Raw genomic sequence first — 8383 nt, 5'->3', positions numbered from 1 at the left:
GGCCACCTGACTGAGTGCAGGGCGTGCTGCGGCCCGCTGCTGGTGCCTCCGCCGCCGGCGCTGCGGCCAGAGGAAGGCGCCCGCCGTGCACACGGGCCTTGGAAGCGCACTGCGGCCATTATCTGCGGCGCCTCCTAGTGGGTCAATGGCAAATCCTCTTGGTTCTCGCGAGAGCTCCCCCTCAGTGGGGATTATATAATTTCCCTCAGGTGGGGGTGCTGGTGCCACCCTCCCTCCCAAAAAGTTAGGTGCAAGCCCAGGTGGGAGTGAGAGAGTGGTCCCTGGGGGACAAGGGGGGAAGGGGTGCTGTCCCCCACTGCCCCCCCCCACTTAGCTGGACAATGAGTCCTCTTATGCTAATGAGGTATTTACGTCACTTCCGCTCTTTCTCGGCCGCCATTTTGGCTAGGGCAGGTTCGGGGACTCGCTCCGAGGCGCTTGTATTGTCTGCTGAGGGGAGACGCGGGATCAGCCCCCTCCCCCGCCCGTTGCCGCCGCCGCCTCCGCCGGCCCGGTCTCCCCTCCGCCGCCCGCCGGGATCCATGAGCTGAACTCCCGCCCCCCCCCCGGCCGCCGCCATCTTGTGCCCCCTCCCCCTCCCGCGGGCAGCGCTAAGGGGGATTTTGGCGTCTCCTCAGACACAGCTCCCTCTCTCGGTCCCCGCTGCTGAGGAGCGAGAGGAGCGCGGCCGCCGCCGCCCGCCCGCCCGCGCCGGTGAAGCCGCCTCTCCCACACCCTCCGTCTCCTCCCTCCGCCCCTCCTTTGTCTGCACCGCTCGACGACGCTGCCGCCGCCGCCCGCGCGGGGACTGGAGGGAGCCGCTCGCGCCGCCGCCGCCGCCCGCCGCTCTGCTGCGCCCGCCGCGCCCCCCGGCAGCAGCCGCGGCCGCGGCGCGAGCCGGAGCCCGCCGAGCCAGCGCGCGACGAGGCCCCGGGCGCGCCCTCGCCGCCGCCGCCGCCGCCGCCGCCGCCACCACCGCCACCGCCGTGCCGCCGCCATCCGCCCGCCGCCGCCGCCGCCGCCGCCGCCGCCCGGCCCCCGAGCACGCCGGCCCCGCGCGCGCCTCGAGGCCGAGTCAAGGTAAGCCCGCGGCCGCCGCGCGCCCACCCCGCGGCCCGGCCCCGGCCCCGGCCCCGGCCCCGGCCCCGGCCCCGGCCCCGGCCCCGCTCCCGCTCCGCGCTCCCCGCTCCCGCTCCCGGCCCCGGCCCCGGCCCCGGCCCCGGCCCCGCGGGCGCATTGTTGCGCCGACTGCCTGCGCTCCGGCCACACACGCTCCTTTGCACGCTCCGGTGCTGACGGAGCGCCCGCCCCGCCGCGGACCGCTACCCGGGCTCCGCTCCGGGGGCCAGGCGCCTCCTCCTGCAGCCCGACCCCCCTCCCCGCCCCGCGAGCCCGCCGAGGCCGGCAGCCAGCCCGGCCCCGGAGCCTGTGCCGCTGATGGCATCTCCCTCCACCCCGCCCCCAGCGAGCGCCGAGCTGCTCCCATCCCTGGAACTGAGCCCTTCCTCCCGCAAGGAGCCCCCCACGCACACCCCCGGTGCCTGGGACGAGCCCGCTGCCACCTCTGCCCACCCTCGGCTGGGGGAGGGGGGACACTGGGGGGCGGGGAGCGTGCATGGCACGGAGTGGAAAGTCTTTGCCTCCGCCGTGCAGCCCTTCCTCCCCAGCACGCCAGCTCCCCTCCTGTCCTAGCCACGGAGTCCACCACCACCCCCTTTCCCCAGGCGCAGCTGCCTGGTCAGCACGACCTCTTAGGAACATTCTGAGCCCCAACTTTGCAATGAGACGGTTAAAAAAAAAAAAAAAGGAAATCCAGAAAGCTGCGAAAAGATTTTTTTTTTTTTTTTTTAATGCAATGAATGGGGAGGAGTTCTTTGAGCACCCTTTTATTCACCTCTCTTTCCTCTGGGCTGCCTGCCTGCCCTCCCCTCCCCCTCAACCTGGATGCCTGTCTGCTGGAAAAGGCGCGATTGCTTCTCTTCCTCTTCTGCCCAAGATCAGGCGCTAAGGTCTAATATCCTTTTTAGCCACACATGGACCCACACTAAGTCTTCTTGATGTTCTTGCATTCACCAATTCCTCTGGGCAGTTCTTGCTATAACCCCATTTCTCAGACAAAGGCTTAGGAGGGAAAAAGAACCAAACTGTTTCCTGTGTTTGCCATTTTAATGCTGTCCATCCCCACACACCCAATTCCTATTCCTGATGCTTCTCGTACCAGTGTCTTGAACCTTCAAAATGAAAACAAAAACAAAAACAAAAAACAGAAATCTCCTGAGTGGCTTGATACAGTTTCTTTATAAATCTGCATTGTTGCTTCTGGTTTATGGCCATGAAGAAAATACCAGCCCCCACCCAAAATGCACCGCAGCCAAGTCGGCTAAAGGCGATGAGTGTTGGAGTCAGTAGGGGGCGCATTCCCTGCACTGGGTAAGGCTGCAGAGGGGGGAAGGGCCCCAGAGCTAGAACAGGATGTGCTTCACAGCGCCTTCTACAGACCATGGGAAAATGGACCCAGCAAGACACACTCTCGCACTCTTAGTTGGTGAGCTGACAGCAACATGGCGAAGGATTAAGGGAGTCAAGAGCGGTGATTTTATTTCTTTTAAAGAACCCACCCTGCATTTTAAAAGTTCTCTCTTTTTACTTTTTCAAAACTGTTGACCCTCAGACAATCCACATTTGTTCTTGGCACATCATTGGTACACAGATTTTCTATTCTCTGGAATTATGGAATTCTTCCACCTTAAGCTTTGAATGAGTCACCATGTCTTTCCAAGGTCAGATGGTAAAGGGGAAAGTGTAAAACCTGAGAGTAATGCATTGGTTTGGGGGTATTGCTGATTGCCTCCTTTCTTCATGGCCCAAATCTTTCCAACTCTTTGAGAGTTAAAAATCATTCTTGAAGGATGTTGTTAGAATGTTAGTGGGGTAGTAATTCTCATAAGCATGTAGATGGGTGTCATGATTTGCAAAGCCTTGTTGGTAAACATCAAACCCGTGTTGAATTCTTCATTGTCAAACTCAACAGAGTTGATTGTAAAATTTTGTTGCCTTCCAACTTTGGACTTGTAATTGCCGCCATTCATTATCTCAGTAGCCAACCACCAACCACCTTTGCAAAAGTGTTGACACCGGTCTTCTGTGAGCACCCACCTTCTTAGGGTGTGTTGATTTCTGTAGATTTTACTCCTCTTGTTATTTCCATAGGTGTGAGATGCACAATGCGAAACCTAGGCCCCAGCTTTTGCACCATGATGCACAGGGTTGTACTTTTTGTACTGAACTGATAGGTGGCCTAGTGGTTATGCCCTGTACTACCATTTTGAGGATCTGGACTCCGTTCCTGCCTTGCTCTTTGGACCACATTGTCAATTCACACCGGTGGGTATATTCATTTTGGAGGGTGGGAACTGCAGCAACAGGGAAGCCAGAGACTTCTTCCTCCTTGGTCACCACCAAAGCCAACACTTCCAAAATTTCAGCCTAGCCACATTCCTCAAGGAACCGGTTAGAGCTGGTTGCAGTCGAGGGTTCTGAACAGAGAAATGACATAGTAGCTTGTTTAAGAGAAAATTTTGAAGTTGCTAATGCTGTTTTAATCATTTGCATTCTGCACTCTTGTGTATAAAGTATGTTAAGTTCTTGATTATTGTTATCTTGATGACCCAGGCTCAAGAGTTGCTATAGTTTCTATAAACCTTACAGATTCTCTGATCAGAACAGGCCCTTCCATGAACCTGTCCTTGTTACCAATGATTGTCAGTGGTTGTTGATAATCAAAGGTACTTTTAAGACTTTGTTGCAAGTATGTTACATAGACAGACCAAGATAAGTTTATGGGGAAACTTATGAATGGGTGTATTCTTTGATACATAGTTAACCAGTTGGTGCTTAAGAGTTTTCATGGGACATTTGCTGCCAAGTAACCTTTTGGTGAGTGAAAAGGAAGGAGGCAGCTTGGTTCAGTTATTCCATTGGAGACCTAACTATATTGCTTTTGCAATATTTTAGTAGCCACAAGAATCAGATATTAAATCTAATGGTGATATTTATAATTTTTAAATACTGATCAGTATTTGTTAAACAGATATAATTTTGACCTGTACTTGTTCTTTGATAGATAGTTATATGAGTTTTTAAAGGAGTAGTTTGAAAACCACTTCTTATTTGAGGGTATGTTTGAGGTGAGGTTTGTGAAGGTGCTTTTATTTGACTTGGCAAATTACACATAAGATGCAGTGTTAACTGATATCCTTAGTGGTAATAGCCATTCTCCTCCTACGGGAAAACTTGCTATGAGCTCTTAGAAAGCATGTATTCTGCAGTTTTTCAAGGTTTCCTGGTTTGAGCATTCTAAATTAAATTTATAAATAAATAAATAATAAATAGTAAGGCTATTGGGCTTGAAGGCTGGAATTTAGGTAAACTGAGGGTTTGTTAAAAGTACAGGTTGGGGGAAGGGAGCCTCAATTAAGCGGAAGGTGGGAATGGGTATTCTGTTTAATTGAGCTTTAAGTAGAAATGCCTTCTTTACTTAGCCTTTGTTGAAATTTCCTAAAGTTACCATATTAGAGGCTACTGTACATTGAACTAAGCCTTTGATTTTGATTTTTATAGTCTCTGTTTAGAAAATATAGGAGATTGGGCTTTGAATCTCTAAAAGACCTCTGGCCCTGCCTATCCTGGAAGTCATTGGTTGTAAACATACCCACTGTGAATTTGTTTTGCTTAAATTTCTCTTTTTTTTCCTTAAACCAGAGTGCAGGAAAAGTTCTAATACTATTTATATTAAAAATAAAACGTCACCATGTTGAACAGATTAAGTGTCAAGTAAGTTCTCAATTATTGTTATTTTGATGACCCAATCTCAAAAGTTGCTAAACTTTTAAAAACCTTAAAGATTCTCTGATCAGAACAGGCCTTTTCCTGAACATGTAGTTGCTACCAGATAACCAGCTAATAGGCTTTTACCAAGTAAAAATGATTTTTGCTTCTTGTTACAACATATATGCACACGTTTATTTAATTACTCCAATTTGATTAAATAAGGTGCACTATTTGTTAAATTGTTGGCTTTCCTGGTAACTGTTCACAGAATTTGAAAAACGTCTACTCAACACAATTTTTAGTATTTTGAAACTTTAAATATTCAGCAGTCTTTTGGTTGATTGCATTTATGATGTTGTGCACATGCTGGCTACATGTTTAATGATGGAAATTAAAGAAGATAGAGCTGATCAGTTACAAAGGCTCAAATAGGGATCAGTACTTGAGTAGAGAGAGAGAAAAGAAAAAATTCACAATTTCAGTACTATTTTTGTCTTTTGGGAACTATAACAAAATTGCATAAGTTGTAATAGGCCTTGGCAGGTTGATTTCGTCAATTGGTGTGAGTGTGTATATACCCAAAATACAACTCGTTTCTTTTAGAGTTGGAAATAACTGTCATATTATCAAATACAAAATCCGAGCATTAGAGATATAATTGGGAAACCGTACATTTAACTACAGAAAAAGATGTTGGGATTAGACATTATAATTTTTGGAAAAATAATCTATTAAAATCATAGTGAGATTAATTTAGGTGAAAGTACCCAAAAGGAAATTTTTATAAGAATAGAAGCTAATTTGTAGTTTACACCAACATGCCCGATACTATTGTGTAGTAATCTGCGTGTTCATCCTGGACTTCCAAGGGGCTTATCGTTAGATTCTCAGAGCTTGATGTGTTTCTAGCATCATGCAGACTTTTAGTTTTGTAAGAGCTTGTGTCATTAGGTCTGGAACAAATGTCGTATTTTGCTGATGTGCATCACTGTCAGTTATGTATTTTATGTTGATAGTTTGAAAACTTGGCATTTGAAATTGGTGAGAACCAAACCCCCACCCACACTAACTGAATTGATACTTTGAATGTAGAAACTGTTTCTTGTTTACTCATTGGCACTTTCTTCTGCCCTAATGGTTGAGATACTTTACAAAAGAAGGCATCCTTGTTTTGCACAGTATGAGTGGCCATGGTTCCATCATGACTTCATGATTTTATCTTGTTCTGTTTGCCTGATCCTGTTAATTACAAAGTGAGGGGAAGGATGATTGTGCTCCTTCAGTCTCTTTCCATGTCTTAGTACTCTTCAGACCTGTGTTTTGGTTGTGACCTACCTTTGATATCTGGCAGTTAATGAGTCGGCTTAAATGAGAGTCTATATTCTGCTTCACTGAAGAAGGCTATCCTCACATATTATCAGGCTTCTCAAATTGGGATATATGTATATCAACTTGATTATGTTGTGATGCATGAGTCTATTATTAGGAAGTCACACTTCCTAATAGTGTGCCAACTATATACAGGAACTGATGTGATTTGAGGGCACACATTTCCTAATCAGTGTAAAATGTAAAGTTCTTTTCACTATTTCAGTTCTTGGTTCTCTGGTCTCCATATATGCATTCACTTGTCCTCTGCCTGTAATTCTTTCTATTTCAGACTCACAAGCTTCCTTGCTTTTATTGATGCATGGCTTAGTTCTAAGATAGCAGCTAGAGAAATAATGAAATTTCTAGAAATAAAGGTACTAAGGAAGACTGCCCTGAACATGTACTGCAGTTTAAGAGTTAAGGTTTAAGTCAAAAGCATGCACGTAATCTGTAGGAGTCTCCTGCATTGTTTGACCATCATCACTTAGAATTAAAAATAAATCCCTACACATCCTAATTCACTGTCCAGTAAGGGTATAGATTTGTAACTGAGTCACTCAGCTGTGGGTTGTTTCTGTTTATGTGTCACTTGTCATATGACTTGCTTGATGTCTTGAAGAAGGGTGAGCTGTGAGTGTAAAGGCCTCTTTGCTGGCCTTTAGGGTAATATTAATGGCGTGCCCATTTTATTTGCCAAGCAAGAGGTTCTCAGTTCTCAGGATTTTCCTTGTTTCACAAGTGGGGAAATCAAGGCACTGCAATGTGCTTAGTTGAAGTGAGCCACAGAATGAATGTGTCCATGCCAGGTCTGTCTTGGAACACAGGCTTTATAGGGTTCCCAAGTTTTGTTTTGTTTTTGTTTTTGTCTCATGAAGGCTCACAGGAATGCTTCATAACTGGGTAGTGCTCCTCTTTGCTTGTGTCAGTGAATATACCCAAGGATCCTATATAGGCTTGACAAAAGAGGCTGGCCATACCCCCAGCAAGAGAGTACCAGCGATAATTGTGCTGGGGGTGACTAGTTGAAGCAGCACATGTCTGGTTTGAAGTTGCCTGTACAAGGATCTAAAAAGAAAGTTTGTTTACGGTCCTGTTGCTTTTCCCAATGTTTTGGTTTAGGGCAGCCTTGTTCTTTCTCTCCTCTGAACAGTTATTTTTGCTTAGATAATTACTGGCTTTTGGCCCTTCTGCCTTTTCTTTTTTCTGAACTCCTCTGCTCCATTTCAGAATTTGTGGAAGCCTGTGCTTCCCTTAAAACTCGCACCTTTTTCTGGTGGGAACTGGCAACAATTGATAACCTGTATGAGTGGTTTCTTTTGAAATCCAGTATATCTGAAGAAACTTCACTCTAGTGAAAATATGGAAGAGTTCATTAAAATTTTAAATTGGGCATTGTCAATGTGTCAACATTTGGAATTCTTGCTCTTGTGAAAGGGTGAACTGGAACTGGGAAGTGGAACTATGCAGTCGGCTCAAAGTCCTGATTCAGTCAGGTAGGCCTAAAAACAACACCAAGAAAAACTTCTGCAGAAAGCGTAAGGGTCGAGCCACCAAGTGGCAAAGGCCTGCTACACAAATAATGCTTCTGCTACAAAGAAATCTTTGCCCTTTAGGCGGTGACTCCTAGGAGATGGCTCAGAAAAACTTGAGGTGATTCAAATAAATTATTCTGTTTTTCATGAATGAGGAGAAAAGTACTTTTCCCTTACTCTGGGAAAATTATTTCTGAGTAGTTTTGATAGAGCATGAAAATTTTCTCATTAAAGAATTAAAAATAACCTACTTTTGTCTTAGGCCATTTATATGAGCAGACCAGTGACATGGTCCTGGATTGACTATAAGTGGATGTGTCTGGATGTCTGCTTAGGCCTACTTGTGAATTGATTTCTTATGTTCACATTTCTCTTCAGCCAGGTTGTCTACCTGTATTGACAGCAATAGCGCTCAACTGTGGAGTTCTTCTGTAGGCAGCAAGGTATTGCAGTCATTCCCCATGGTGTGATCCTGCCTTGCCTGGAATTCTATTTAAAATGGAATAAATTGACGGACACTGAGGGGGGCACTTGACGGGATGAGCACTGGGTGTTATAATTGAACACCAATAGAAAATAGATTTATTATTAAAAAAGAGAAAAAGAAAATGGAATAAATTGGGGCGCCTAGATGGCTCAGTGGTTGAGCA

General features: G+C 46.7%; 1 protein-coding gene across 3 annotated transcripts in view; it reads left to right on the top strand.

The window, feature by feature from the left end:
• Window positions 1-966: 966 nt before the first annotated feature.
• ADNP (activity dependent neuroprotector homeobox) overlaps window positions 967-8383 on the top strand; it is a 32828-nt gene continuing 25411 nt past the window's right edge. Inside the window, exon 1 of one of the 3 annotated variants that reach the window (XM_072801433.1) lies at window positions 967-1080. The gene's annotated coding sequence lies outside the window, so the exon portion shown is untranslated. Of the gene's footprint in view, window positions 1081-3244; window positions 3385-4761; window positions 4834-8383 lie in introns of those variants that run through there. The other 2 variants (XM_072801432.1, XM_072801434.1) reach the window with 2 other exon arrangements.

This window comes from Canis lupus, chromosome 26, assembly GCF_048164855.1.
Source record: "Canis lupus baileyi chromosome 26, mCanLup2.hap1, whole genome shotgun sequence".
NCBI classification, from domain to species: domain Eukaryota; kingdom Metazoa; phylum Chordata; class Mammalia; order Carnivora; family Canidae; genus Canis; species Canis lupus.
The sequence above is the reverse complement of the archived record's forward strand: the minus strand, read 5'-3'. Positions and strand labels throughout refer to the sequence as shown.